This window comes from Diadema antillarum, unplaced genomic scaffold (assembly GCF_040938485.1).
Source record: "Diadema antillarum isolate AM-2024a unplaced genomic scaffold, OU_Dant_1.0 seq00000070_RagTag, whole genome shotgun sequence".
NCBI lineage: Eukaryota > Metazoa > Echinodermata > Echinoidea > Diadematoida > Diadematidae > Diadema > Diadema antillarum.
In genome coordinates, this window is record NW_027271169.1 from 518,911 (window position 1) to 535,751 (window position 16,841).

Here is a 16,841-nt window from a genome sequence, read left to right on the forward strand (position 1 = left end):
ATGCGGAATGGGCACATCATAAGTACACTGTGTTACAGTCATACTCAGACCATACAGACGAAAGTTATTTCTTTTTTGTTTGTTTGTTTGTTTGATAGATACTTTATTTTCTGCAAATCAATATACATAAGTTACATAATCATGAACATGTAGGGAATATACAAAGTAAATTCAACACAGAGTCGTTTGACTTGCATAAACGATATACATAAGTTACATAATCATGAACATATAGGAAATATACAAAGTAAATTGAACACAGAGTCGTTTGACTTGCATAAACAACGATATAAAAGGGAATTAATGACATAATATACAGTATGCATGTCTATGCAGCAGGGATTACAATAACAATTATAGTTAAGAAGCGATTATGCCGAGGGCCGCCATATATAAGCATTGCCTGAAAAGATGGCCGGCCCGAGGAAGAGATAGGGACGTACTAGATTCGTAACAATGCAAATTCTGCTGCGAAGATAGCAGGGGGAAATAAACTCTTATGTGTGTGATGGTGGTGAATGTGCGTGCATGTGCTTGAAAGTACACAAGGACAGATAGGCTGGAATTTGGAATGATAGAATTGGTTTGCTGGACTATATGCGATGTTGCTATCGGGAGACCAACATTAGTCATATAAATTATTTGTTTTTAGTTCGTATTTGAAGTATACTGTAATAAAATGTGCTTCTTTAAGTTTGCTTTGAATGAAAACAGGGAGGCACACTGTTTCAACTCCTCAGGAAGAGTGTATCCGGACCGTGATGTCTAATCGACTTTTGAGCAAGTAAAAGCTTTGGATGGAAATCATGGGAACGACGGGTAGGGTATGAATGAATATGGTCATTAGTTACTGGGCATTATGAAAAAAATGGTAATGAATTTCGAGTGTGTTTATACATAAATATGGCAGTTAGGTATAAATGTATCATGGGCCTTCAAAGTTTTTAGGCGATAAAATATGGGATCAGTGTGAGCCAAGAAATTTGAATGTGTGCATGTACGAAGAGCCTTTTTCTGGAAAAGAAAAATTGTGTTCAACTTATTTTTGCTACAGTTGCCCCATACAATATTGCAGTACATTATATATTATGATAGAAATAAAGTGTTATATAACATTATTAAAGTTTGATCATTCATTATATATTTTATTCTTCTTAAAACACCAGTTGCTTTAGATATCGCTATTGTAATATTCTGGACATGAGTATTCCAAGTTAGATTGCTATCTAGGGTCACTCCTAGGAACTTGGTTGAATGTTTCTCAGCAATGTTATGTCATCAATAAAAATACTTTGAGGAAGGGTGGGTTGGGATTGAAGCGTATGAAAGTGTATGAAACATGTGTTATCAATATTCAATGACATTGAATATTGATGAAAGCTTGTTACTTCTAAACCATTTCGAGATGTTGCTTAATTCCGTATTTAGTGTATCAACCAGTGTTACAATGTCCTTGTGGGAATAAAAAACATTGGTGTCGTCTGCAAATAAGATGAAGTTTAAACGAGGAGAGGAATTGATGATATCATTGATATAAATTTAAAAAAAAAGTGGGGGCCCGAGGATAGATCCCTGAGGGACACCACACGACACGTTAGAATATGTTGAGTGACTGGATTTAAATGCAACATATTGTTTGCGATGACTTAAATAACTTCTGAACCACGACAGAGTAATCCCTCTCACGCCATAATTATGTAATTTTTCAAGTAAAAATGTCATGATCAATAGTGTCAAACGCTTTACTAAGATCCATAAAAACTCCAATTATGTGCTCCTTTTTTAGTAAACGCATCAATAATATTATTAACAGACTAACTATAGCATAATCGGTAGAAAATCCTTTCCTAAACCCAAACTGATTCGCATTTAATATTTTATCAATCATGAACGAGTAGAGACGCTTGTAAACTACTTTTTCTAAAATTGTCGATATTGCAGGTAACAATGAAATGGGTCTTTAATTTTTCACCATTGAAGGATCTTCTCTTTTATAGCTGGGGATAACTTTGGCGATTTTGAAGGAGTCTGGATACCTACCGTTAAGTAGGGATAGATTGAATATATGGATGAGAGGGGCTGCTAGGGGGTAATTTTTTCCAGCAAATTCACACCTAAGTTATCAGGCCCACAGGATTTACTACATTTAAGAGATCGAACAATATCAATAATTGTCGAGTCATTAATTGGAGTAAAAAACAAAGAATTTTGATTACTTTCAGATAAGTAATCTTTATAATTTTTTATGTCATTTATGGGAATAGATGCAGCTAAAAAAGGACCAACATTAACAAAGAAATTGTTAAAAATGTTTGCACTTTGATCAGAATTGGTAATGACATTATCATTATGAGTATGAATGCTGTCAGGACATTCAGTAGGTTTCTTTTTCCATATTTCATTTACGGTCCGCCAAAGAGCAATTTTATCATCCTTATTAAATTCGAGTTTATTTGAAATATAAGATTTACGTGAAACTTGAATCAAGGTAGTTAGTTTATTTCTATATATTTTGTACCTTTTCACGTTTTCAGGAGTAGTTTCTCTCAGAGATATTTTATAAAGACGGTTTCGAGTAAGAATGGAATGTATAAGACCTTGAGTAATCCAAAGTTGCCGAGCTTTTTTCCTTCCATTTGTTTTGGGAGTTACAGGAATATGTTTATCATAATAATCTAATAGTTTTTGGAAGAAAATTTCGTAAGAAGAATTAACATCTTGGAGTTCAAAGACGTCATTCCATTGTTCTTCAAATAAATCTTGATTCAATGATTCAATATTTTGTGGCGTTTCATTTCTATGCATTTTCAAATATTGTTTGGGTTGGTGGTGTATCGGGGTTGTTAGATTTATCATTAATCATAAAAATCGGTAGGTGATCGGATATATCTGAATAAAGAATGCCGTTCGTGCAGGTTTCAGTTATAACGTTAGACAATAATGTTTATGTTATCTATTGATGTTTTGCTGTGGGTGGTGTTGTTTATTCTGGAGGGTTTATTGATGTGGGGATGCAGTGAGTTGGAAAGTAATATGTCATGGAAATGGGTGGGTTGTAATAAATCTATATTGTAATCTCCCATCAAAAAAAAAAAAAAAACAAAAAAAAAACACGGATTTTCTCCCTCCAAGAATTTCGTTTGTTTAAACACTTGTTTATCTGCAAAACGTTTTCTTCGCATTATGATATTTCCATTCGTATCTCTTTATACCTCCACATTTTAAAAACAAGTCTATACTTATATGTTTCAAAAAGATATACGCTCCTCTTACACTTTCTCTCCAGCTCTCTCTCTCTCTCTCTCTTTTTCTCTCTAGTATATATATAATACACACGTGTATATTATAATATACAGTATACTTACATATATATATATACTCTAAAAAATCGAGTGAAAATATTAACTCTTGAAGGAGTGAATAAAAGAAGAGTGAATTTAGAGTGAAATTGGAGTGAATTTTGAGTGAAAATGTTCATTTTCACTCATTTCGGAGTGACCTCAGGGATCATTCGAAGATTTTGGAGTGATCCTGAGGTCATTCTAAAACGAATGAAAATGAACATTGTCACTCGAAATTCACTCTTTTAAGAGTGAATATCTTCACTCGATTTTTAAGAAAGTATATATATATATATATATATATATATATGTATATTATATATGTATATATATATAAACACTGTATGAAATGGTAAATCAACATTTGAAAAGTTGTCACTCCTCCAACGTTTTGTAAAATGTTAAGTTTAATACTCAAAATGTTCATTTAAGAAATGATTAATCTATTGATTTCCATTTCATTTTTAGAGAGGACATATTTACATACACACACACACATATATATTGTATATGTATTATGTAAATTATCTATGTATAATAATGTCACAATAGAGAAATGCATTATATGCCAGATGCCTTGGTTTTTATAAAAATCCAAATTTTCGGGGGCCTCCCCCTTCGTCATTAATGAAAGTGCTTTTGAATTTTCACAGTGATATTAATATCTGTCTATGATTCTTTTATGGTATATAAACATGCATTTTCAGTCTTCTTGTTTTGGTGTAAATGCCTTGAGCATTTAATCATGAAAAAATGGAGCTATAGAAATTGTATTATTATTATTATACATTATCATACGTATATGTATGTATATATATATATATATATATATATATATATATATATATATATATTGAATAACGTCTTGTGTTCGGATGTGTATACGGATCGAAACCCAAATCTGCAGGCCTTTGCGGGATTCGTGTCCTAATTAGATTTCCCCTTTTTTGTTTTGTTACTGTTCCACATGATAAACAAGTCAGAATTCCCGGGGGTATACGCACACATGATGTGAAAGTATATAGGCCTTACTCGCATGATGAAAATCAATTAAAGATTTAAGATCAAACATTCGACAAAGCAGTGCCTTTATGCTGTAAAAAAAAACCTCTGTTTGATCTCTAGCCATGCATGCGTGCTTCGACATCCATGTGATGATATTAAGCTTCGAGAAAAACGCCTGGTTTGCAAATAGATATAGCATGAACACTGTTGTTCATATTTACGATTATAATCTATGGTGAATTTTCGTTTATTGAACGGGGTTGTTGCATAGCACTCACTCAAAATAAGAGAGAGGTGGAGAGGAAGAGATGGAGAAGGAGAGACAGACAGACAGAAGAAAGTGAGAGAGAGAGAGAGAGAGAGAGAGAGAGAGGGAGAGAGAGAGAGAGAGAAGGGGGGGGGGGTAAGAGAACAGAACACGATTCGGTTGAAATGGTCTCGAGAGTGCGCGCATGAATTCTAGCTCAGCCGATGGACATTGTCACTGCCAGAGCATGTTCTGCTGATAAGATATTTAATTAACGTTTCCATTTAGAGTGGATGGTTATTGGGTACGAGAGATTACATCTCTATAACCACTGTCTATTAGACATAATTATCTTTTAAAAAAGTCATGATCTCTACTCTATAGTGCAGATCGGTTCTGTCTGTCTTCAGCAGAGCTTGAACTATACAATTCTCAACATTCCAGTTTCGTTCGAGCGATGCGGAATTTTTCGGAGGAAATAATGTAACCGTGATTGTGGACAGACAATCCTGTTCTCACACAGCCCTGCGTTGGAAATGGTATGTTACTAGTATACGTTTCTTTATTTTCTGTTTTATTCTACTTAAAAAATGTCCCTTTTTCTATTCAGCAGAGTGTATTACTATAATCAATATTATCAAGATTTCACGAAAAGTACTTGCAACATCTTGTGCTTGTTATTATACCAGGCATTTGTAGCATTCTCTTTCAAGCGTTCGGCCAACTGTTATCCTTGCAGTCATGGGCCGACTCGACACTTTTGATAACTTGATTGAGCAATGAGTACTGATTGTAGTTCTGTTTCTTTTTACACCTCAATTCTCATCTTACAGATGAAGAATCACGCAAAGGAGCTCTAATGACAATCAAGCGCATTTTACAATGATCAATGCCTCATAATAACGTAATTTAACTTCTAGTATTTAAACGCTTGGTCACTTAATCTGATGTAAGAGAAACTTGCGTGTTCTATATAATAGCTGTACATTTTATCTTTGTTGTTGTTGAAGATGATGACATCCAAACCAGTGCATGTATTTCAAAATTTTTTGAATAGTATGGGAAAAAGGAGTGGAGCTCTCTCAATTTCTTCATTCATTTCTTTCTCTGTCCTTAACCTCGACAGTATATGATTTTGAATATAATTTCAGATCATAGAAATGGACTTCTGAATTTCTATTTCTTTGTTGTCTTCTCAGCTTGTCAAATCCCTGGAGATCAGAAAAGACTCACAGAAATATATTTGGAATAAAGCAATTCTTTTTATCGAAGATGATTCTGTTTGCATTCTAAAATACTTGAATAAAAGTAATCTAAAATGTCTTATGTGTACTAGTACACTGTATCTCAAATAATATTAACATACTTATGCTAGGATGCCAGGATATGTTCTTCACCAAGATCGTCATGACTATGCAGTGTGCCGGCTGAATCTGATTACTCTGCCGATAGATGACCATTATTACTGTGTGGAGAAATTAATGGTGACTCTTACTTTCCCACCAGTCGCCAATGAACCAAGGATGCGGATCTTGAAAATCGAAACCCTGGTGTTGGTCCTGGTGGGTAAATTCTTCACTAGTAGAGGTGAGTATTTGGAGCATCTCATACACAGAATGACAGATGTAGACAAGCGCTTGCTCGACAAGCCATTAAACTTTTATTTCTGACTATTCAAAAATGTATAAAATAAATCGGTTCAAGAGCCATGATAATATGCATGCTTGGGTATGAAGAACTTTAAAGAGTTGCCGCGTTGCCTATTACGATCACGTTTTCGACCCTATTGTATATTGATGTAAACGTTTCTTCTGACGGTTTTCCGGCAGTAAAAAGTGGCTCGTGCGTACTCTATACTTGACTGGTAATAATGTGCTACATAGCAAGTAAACAATTACAGCCTTGTTATATCAGGATCGTCGTCATCGCTCTCCCACCTCTATAGTTATATCGTCAGAAGAGATCAATAGATAAACCCTTCAAAAAAAAGTTTGGAAATCTGACTTCAGATGTAAAGTTTTCCAGTTTGTAAGCACTATAACAATACATGCTTGATATCAATGGAAAGATCATTAAATTCTCTTTAAAATTATATCCTACCCATTATGATTATGCTATCACGTAAAGAACTGTACTAAAAAGTGTCTGATAAGGTATGCATTGAAAAGTTGCCAAACGAACAAGAACTGTCCTTATGAATGAGAATGGTCATGAAGAGTACATAAAGAACATGTTCTTTTGTGTTATGTCTTTTGTTCTCAACTGGTCAGCCATGAAGGCAAATTTCAATAGGCATCTTAACTTCACATTCAAGTTTTCAGTGGTGGCATGCCAGGCAATTTTGTTAGGTCATCAAGTTTTATGGTTGTGCATCATGCTACTTGTAAGGAATGTTCAAAAACGCCGCGCCATAGGGCAAATTTAAGCTGAGATGCTTCAAAAAGATGACAACGCAAAACCACATAGAGCGAGACATGTGCGCAACTTTCTCGAGAGAGAGAGAGAGGGCATCATTAGAAATGGACTGGCCTGCATGCAGCCCCGACCTCAACCCCATAGAACATTTTTGGGATCAACTTGGTCGAGCTGTGGGGAAGAGGGTCACTTAATGCAACGACATATAGGTAGGACCCCGTCAGATACTGATTGACGCCAATCAACAGCAGGAGGACACGGTGCCAGGCGGTGGTGCAAGCACTTGGCTCGTCCACCAGACGCTGAGCCCCGATCATGTTCATTGACAATATAAAGACAAAGTAAACATAAAGTAAACACAAAATAACGACAAAATGAAGACAAAATAAAGATGAAATTCCAATAAAATCAAGACCATGCCATTTCACCTCTTATGTCTTTGTTGCGATAATGTGGCGAGGTTCTGTGAGATGAAATGGTTTGAGTCATGATCGTTTGTGCGTGCGTGTGTGTGTGTGTGTGTGTGTGTGTTTATCTGTTTGGTTGAACGCATACATGTTTCACTCCATAAAAATGCTGATGTTACAGTAAATGAACATCAAAGAAAAAATGGAGAACTCACTCATCACGAGGAAACTGCATTACGGATGTCAAAATTGGGCCATTTTGAAACTTTTCAATTCTGACTTTACCTCATATTAAAAGCACTGCACCTCCATGTATACGATAATCATAACAAGTATGGTATCATTTTAAAGACAATTAAACAATCTTTCTGTGGTACTAAGCACAAATGAATCACTTCTAAGGAAATATGAGAAATGATTGATTAAACTCAGATTTCAACTTTTTTTGAAGGGTTTAGATAGATAGATAGATAGATAGATAGATAGATAGATAGATAGATAGATATAGATAAATGAATACACGAATGAATAAATAGATTTTGGATGAACAAATAGATAGATATATAGAGATGGTTACATATCAAAAAGAGATCTCTTTGGTATATTATAGATAGAGACAGAGGGATGAGAAGAAGAGGAGTGGAGGGGCTTATGTAGCTAAACATCCACAAATCACGAAGATGGGCTCAGCAGTCCATGGCGTCACACGCGGACTGCAGTTACCGTGAGTGGGCACAATTTCATGCCCGTCACTTGTCCTTTAAAGTCTGTAATCTCTCTAATTATGTATAGCTACATAAAAAGCTTTTAGACTTATGAATGTATAAATATTACTGTATGTAACAGCGCACGTTTGTGTAAATTTGCGTGCGTTTGTGTGTATATTGTATTCATGTGTGTGCGTGTGTGTATCCGGAATGCCTCGCTGAACATCAGGTTAGCAATACCGCTCGTTACAAAACGTAATGTATTTACATGATAAACTTTGCAAGCAATAACAAGTTTAAAAAGCCTTCCACATGCCACGACACCCCCCCGCCAAAAAAAGAAGAAGTAAGTTAACAATCGTCATAATTATTTCCCCCATGATTTCTTCCATGCAGCGCTCTGTAGTGAAGCCAGTATCCAATTGTCATGCCGTACGATCACAAAGCCTGATGGTACGTCAGTTACTCTTGCGATGAAATACGTCTCTCCGGTTGGCGTCGCTGATTCGATACACCATGCCAACTTAACAGTCGCTACCTGCGTCCTGCCAGGTATATCAATTTGATTTTCACAGGGACTATATTTCATTAACCTGGATTTTTGCGAAACTATGCTCGGTTTATTATTTCCTTTTAATAAAATTTAGCCCAGCAGAACTCAGCAACAACATGGAGGCATATGGACGCGTGACAATATTGTGCAAAATCACAAAATGCAAAGTGACAAGATACAAACCATTTTATATTTAGTGATAGGGTCATTGAAAAGGCAAAATAACCCTATTTAAATCCAATCCATATGAGAAACATGTACACGATCTTGAATTTCCATGAAATGTACACAATATCAAGATATTAATGAAACCTATGTTGTTGTTTTTTATTACTTAGAACAATCGCTCCAATTCTACGCATGAACATGTAACTTTTTTTTTAAAGTCTGGGCCTCAATATTTTCTGTTCTTTGTCAAATAAAGAGTAAGTGAATTTGTAAAAAAAAGGACAGGCAAACACATTGTTACGAACAAAACATGCACACAATATCTAAGGAGTAAGTGAATTTGTATAGACGAAAAAAAGGACAGGCAAACACATTGTTACGAACAGTGCATGCATATACATACATAAACACACACTCGACGTGATTAAATTAAGAAGGAATCTTAAAACTAATAGTCAGTGAGTTCCAATATGCGTAGACGTCATACAATAGCAGTAGCCTATACCGGGTGTCCCAAAAAAAGCGGAACGGTGGATTTTCAGTACCTTGCGTTCTAAAAGTGATATATATTTTGACATTATTAGAAAGAGCATCCTCGGCATAAGACCATGATACCAAAATCATTAAATTTGGTTCAGTACTTTTTATTCTACGCCAATTTCTGTAATTGCAGTCATTTTCAATTTTTTTGCGACTTATGAGATAATAATTTGGGTGCGACACGCGTTCCATACGGTGAATTGTGTAAGCTCGTTGATCCATGTCAACAAAAGATAACGCTTTCATATTGGGAGCGCGCACACACACACACACACAGACACACGTTTTTTTCCTGGCCCGTGCCCAATGTGAAAGCTGTATTATTTGTTGACATGGATCACCGAGCTTACACAATATTCACCGTATGGATCGCGTGTTGCACTCAAATTATTATCTCATAAGTCGCAAAAATCCGGCGAAATTTGGCAATGACTGCATTTTCAGAAATTGGCGTAGAATAAAAAGTACTGAACCAAATTTTATGATTTTGGTATCATAGTCTTTTGCGGAAGATGCTCTTTCTAATGATGTCAAAATATATATAACTTTTAGCCCGCAAGGTACTGAAAAATTCACCGTTCCGCTTTTTTTGGGACACCCGGTATAGGCTTAATGATGATTGGTCATTGATGTTACGATTGCGTCAATTAATATTGGCAGTTAACTTCTTGCTTTCTTGTTGTTGCTTTGTTGCTATTTTATATTTCAACTATATGGTTTCCTTTCTCTTCCATAGCATGCTTTACGGAGCCCTGCCAGCACGATGGGTCCTGCTCAGAAACACCAACAAGATATCAGTGTCATTGCCAAGACGGGTACACGGGAGCTCAGTGTGAAACAGGTTGATCCGTTCGTTTCTTTGTTTTCCTTGGGAAAGTGGGCTATTTTCAGCATGCATGAGATTGTATGAGTGGAAATCACTGATCTCTGTGGAAGAACAAGATCAGTGGTGAAAAAAAAAAACACTGCTTGGCGGAGGTCTGCGCTCTCAGAATGCTTTATTAGTTTGTTTCTGTGTTTTCCTGGAACTATCTTTCCGAAGGTTCATTTATAATCCGAACATGATCTAAGATTCGTTAATTCTAAAACAAAACAAAACAGAATACACACACACCAAAAAACAAAAACAAAAAAAAAAACGGACCTCGGAAATTACGAACCTTAATTCGTTTTCAGAGTCAAAACTTTCGGAATTAACGAACCTTACTTCATTTTCGGATTAACGAACCTCCGGAATAAGAACAAACTGTAACTGTCATCCATATCATCTATATTATGACTTGGTCTTGATAATGTCCCGAAAAGTACAGTCTAACGATAAAACAATGTGTAAATTACTCAAACAGAAATCGATTTCTGCGAAGACGATCCCTGTCAGAACGGTGCCACTTGTTCAACCAGCCCAGCGGAGGGCTACTCTTGCACCTGTTCGCCAGGGTACACAAACACGAACTGTTCCGAAGGTAAGTTTTATCTTTTAAAATGATAACGTTAGTACTTAGAGTGAAAACAACACCAACTCTTGTTCATTACTTAGAACAGTTATCTATATATTGAATGTTATCGCGGAACTTTGATTATCAATAAGATGGGAACATTATCATAATATAGAAGAGGATATCTCTATGGAAAATGCGTCTATATGATTATCAATTGAGACTGGCTTCCCACCTCACTGACGAGCTAGTCTTGGTCTGAAGTCGAGTGGAGATACAAACTCTTCTGCTATCAGAACATGGAATAAAAGAATCACATCAGAGAAATTCAGATTATTTTAACAAACTCTATATAACAAAGTAGAGAATCTGTGCCGTGAGCAAGAACCTTCGTTTTGAGAGCAATAAGATTATAAATCATGAAAGTGTAAGAGCAGTTGAAGAAGTATATAGCGCCTGTATTGCTAAGGAGGTCGTTAAGGAAGGGCTATTGGATGGAGAGGAAAAGTATAAGGAGGATTTTAAGCAACATCAGTTTAAGAGTGATAGTATAAATCAAACATCATTTCCATTGTGATGTACGCCGCGATGATTCCCACAGTAACCAGTCATCTCGAATAGCAGATAAGTGTAACGACGGATGAAGGCATTTTGGATTTTGATGGGTTTGCAGAAAGTATGCTGCTAACTCTGATATTATAGTATGCATGGCAGGTATGCCTGGCGATTAATTGGTTTAAATCGATTAATATTTCATATTCAGAGAAAAGAGGGAGAGAGAGGGTATGTGTGTGTGTGTGTGTGTGTGTGTGTGTGTGTGTGTGTGTGTGCGTGCGTGGGGGTGATTGGAGGACCATTGTGGCTTGATGCATTCGGGAACTTACAATGCCTGCCCATCAATGTTAAAATCTCATCGAAACTATTAGGTGAATGGCATGCTCACCGAACGTAAAACTGTGTGATGATGCACTGTAGGTCTCTTCACTGTTAAAAGTGCGAGAGTAGGTATTTGTTCTAGGGCAACTGTTTTGCTTCATTAATGACACTGTACATGACGATGATGAATAAAAATCAGGTTTGTTTTCTTGTACGTAGGCCTAATTTGTGTTTATACAGTATTTATTTATTTTCATTGAATCATGTTCATTGTATATTGACGTTTCTGTTATGTTACTGAAAAGAAATTTGATTTGCATATGAAATCACGTTGGAGAAAATAAAATCAAACAGACAAAAAAAAAAAAAACAAACTTCATGTCCCCATGGTACAATAGCTTTCACAGAGGAATTATATTTCCCAACATCATACGCGTATTTATATTACATGTAATTATGAGCGTGCCACAAGACATTAAAAGGTTTGAAGAGTTTTATCACAAAACGAGCTAACTCCATTCTTGTTAATTTGATAATTATATTCATGATTAAAGCTGCTAAAAATAAAGAAAATACTTAGTAATTAAAAAAATACAGGATATCTTTAATCATAACTTCTAGAACAATAGTTGTTATGTCACAAGTGAGGTATAACTGAAAAGGTTTCATTTTGCTCTATTATCATGGACTTACTATGAAATGTATAAAAAACGGCGCTTAGGTCATTTTGTATAATAAAACTCTTCATTTGAGGCAGCCCATAACGAATCTACAATATTATAGGAATAAGTAAATGTACTTCCAAGAATATATCCAAGAAACCTGACATCAAGTAGTAAACTCGTGTGCTCCAACCTATACTGTAGGAAACGACTTTGCCCAGGTCACTGTGTTTTATTGCCTAATCCCTAACTTTGATAAAACCACCGATATATAACCATGGCCAATGAAAGGGCAACGATATACTTAATCTGAATTACCGTCAGTCGAAAGAACATCAGTGGAGAGGTTTATAGGACGCTATTTTGTCTGATAGCAGTGATATCAATCTTGTAAATCACTCCAACTACTGGCTTTAAGAAGATAATTATAGTGATATAGACCATTTGCATAATTGTTTACAGAGGTCGAGAGAACATTCAGAAAACGTGAGTGAGAACGCGTACTTTACTAATTAATTTGATACGGTTGTTACACATAGCGTCAACCAATTTGGTTAACAGATAAACGACCTTTCGGGTGTACATGAGATTGCATGCAGTTAATGGTTTCCGGATATACGCAGTGTCACAGTCCATTATCAAGAAGACATTATTATATCTAAGGAAAAAAAACTCATTATAGGTAGGTGAGACTTATGGGGTTATTTGTTGACAACGGACTTAGCAACACTATATCAAAGTTGACTACGGGGCATTAAGGGAAAGTGGGGTGTATAAACATACTAGGAAATAATGATAACAAGAGAATAAAAACGTTACGGAATCATGAAGTTCAATTTGTTTTTACGTAACAAAATTGGTTGCAACTAATCATGTAAATTGATAAGACTATGGCATCCTAACTCGCCCATTGATTGGCTTATGTATGCCTACAAAATGTTAAAGAAAATGATTTGGTTAATATATTTTAGCAACTGTCAAGCATTTAGCATAACCATGGTAATTACACCACAATGATTCAATGCAAGTGACAAAAGTTCATTGTCTCTTACGTATAGAAATTCACGTTTAACAAAAGAAATCAGTAAAGATTAGTGTCTGTTCTAATAAAAAACTTGTACATTTTTTTCTCCGTGTTTGATATTACAATGATGAAAAAAACCTGCTCTTTTTAGACGGACTGATTCGTACACAATTGACATTTGTTAGGATGGCTTATCATTTTTTTTAATCAACATATAATACCAAACACATGCGAAGTTCCATCATAATTATCATAATCGTGTAATTACAGACATCACATTCTATTTTCATGTTGTGCTGCCATTTACATGTTCAACAACATTTCCGCTTTCCACAGTTTGATATCTCGTACCCCTTTCTCTGAATACCTCTCTACTTCCGTATTACACTGAACTATAATCGGACAACACCTGGCTGCATCTCCACCATGTTCTGTATCATTGTTTTTCATTTTGCTGCTGCTGTTGTTGAGTGGGCGCTCAATGACTTGGTATAAACTGGATATGTTTACCAGTAAGGAATAGCACTTATTCGTGATGTTAAGTATAACAGATTGCCACGTTCAAGGTTGCACCTGCATCCAATTCAAAACGATCGGATGATGCTCATTTTGCCGAATGTTTGTTATTAAGGAGGTTTATTTTACCGTAGACTTAGATGTTCGTAAATTCGAGAATGAAACAAGTTTTCTTAATCCGAACATTAACGTGGGGTTATTCCAAAGGTGTTATTCCATAGGTATATATGTAACTCCAAAAATGAATTAAGGTTTGTTATGTATATATTGTACATGATTCAGCATGACATTTGCTCCTGCGACAATTGCTCCCATGAAATAAATTTAACCCTGTCCCTAATAGTCTAGTGGGATTTGGGGAAAATATGACTATTAGAGGCATTTTTTAGTAAAAGTTGGGAACCGGTCTATTTTGTATAATTCAAGTACGCTGAATCCAAAAATTCCGGTTCCCAAGCGGAATTTTGAGTCTAAGAGCATCTAATTTGCATAAACAAAATGGCCGCCAATTCATTGCTTTTTAAGGTGTTTCGATGATCTAATTTTCATAGCATCTCCCTAGACATGCAGAAATAGTAGTAATTTCAGAAATTAAGGTGCAAAGACAGTATCTAGGTCATCATTTGTTCATAACTTTCACTTTTATATGCAAATTAAGAAGTGAAATATGCAAATTAGGCGTTGCCGCTGATACAGTAATGCATTACCGCATATATATGCACATGTATAATACCTACGTGTTCACTTCTGTTTTTAATCATTTTAACAAGTTAGTTACCGGGCAAACAAAAAGTACTTTGTGTCGCCGGAGTCGAATCAAAATAAATCAATTCAAAAGAATTCAATCAATTCAAGAATTGAATTACACTTATGCAAATATCTATTCATATTGGTACACAAGAGGATACATAACTGCAGGATTCTAGATTCTACAACGCATTGCTGCAATATATGGATCTGAATCATAATTCTGAAGATAGTTGTCATTGTATCAAGACCGGTTCACGATTCCTAGTGCGCTAAAGAGATACAAGAACCAACCTTATGTATTAAAACAAAACATGCATCTCATTTACATAATAAATTATGCAAATATTTTTCCATTTTCTCGACATATTTTCCCCTAAAACGAAGTTCTGCTATTAAAATGTACCTTGGCGTAGTGAAAAATATAGATATGCTATCGGTCAAACAAAGTGTTCATGGTGTCATCTGAGTCCGAGGAAAATCGAGTGTTGGAATCAACCAATTCAGAATAAAAAAATGAATAACAATGTTTGTAATAACGTATGCAAATTGGTACGCAAGAGGCTTTACTACGACAGGCTTCGAGATTCTACAACACATTGCCGCGATATATGAATCTGAATCATTATAGTTATGATATCATTTTGTATACATACATATATTTTGTGATAAAGGAGATACAAGAAAAAAACACAGTTATTAGAAATACCCCAATAATCTAATTTGCATATAGATTATACAAATTTTCTATGGATATATTCCCTAAAACAAAGTCTTGCTATCAAAATGTACCTTGGCGTACTAAAATACAGCTAAGATATCGGGCAAACACGTTGCACATAATGATGTCGTCAGAGTCCGAAGTAAATCAAGTACTGGAATCAATCAATAAAGGAGAACTGAATGATACTAAAATGAAATATGTTTGCAAATTGATATTCAAGAGGCCGTAGACCAGGCAGGTTTCGAGATTCTACAACGTACTGCCGCAATATATGAATATGTTTCATGACAGTTATAACAATATCAAGACCTGTTAATGATTCCTGGTGTGATTAAGAGATGCAAAAATTAACTGCAACTAGTAAACAACACACATCTATTATCTCATTTGCATAATAAATTATGCAAATATTCACCCATTTTCTATATGCATATTCACCACCAAAACAAGGTCTTGCCATCAAAGTTATCGATCAATCACATCACTATACATTACTCTATGGATTAGTGCAAGGTCGCTTTTTCCACCCTGTACTTTGTCGTTTTCATTGGATAGATTGGTTTATAATTATTTTCATAAATCTCGTCATAATTTATGAGTTATTTTTAATCTATCTCTTCACCCACTCTGCAGGCTCAAGCAAAAAAAAAAAAAAAATGTAACAAAAATCCTGGTATCTCGGACAGTGTCGGAAACAGAAACGTAGAATGAACTTTGTAATTCTAGTAATCAACACCTTTATAATTTGGCTGAAAAGAAACATAATCTGAGTCAAAAAGTCTATTTCTCAATCGAGCTAAATTGATCTGCATTCATGCAAGGTTTGCATCATCACATTGTTGCTAACATGCACACACTGCTGTACATCGTAGGCCTAATTTGTGACATTTGCATCGAAATGTTCTGCAATGCTTTCGCATGCACATGAAATCACCTCAAGGCAAATTTGCAGGATTGGAGCTAGATAATAAAATCAGTTGTACAGGCTGTAGATCAGATCAAAACGTTCCCATCCAATGTCTACTGGTGAAGAAAGATCAGGTCTGGCACACTGAGCAGGATTTTCTTCCTTTTTTTATTTTTTTTAAAGATACTGGAGTATTGTCGTTGGACTGCTTTTCGAGCATCCAGTATACTTTTGTCGGTAAAATGGCCGAACATATTTTGTGCCAAACGAGCTTGTGTGATGCATCTTTTGAGTCGAATATAAGTTTATTCTTATAAAGACGACTGATAACAACCATGTTCTTGGAACCCTTTAGTTTTTTTCTCGTACAAGCAGCATCCTTGATGATTGTGAGTCATTGTGAGTGCTACTGTCAGTATCAGTCTGGCAGAAAAAGCACAACTAAAGTATCTATACGGAAGAAGGCCTCTTTAAGGTAGCTATCGGATCGATGTTATCTCTCAAGGGATCAAAAGTAACTTCATGTTCGCAAGGTAATGGAAAACCCAGGTCCTCCATAAAAAGAT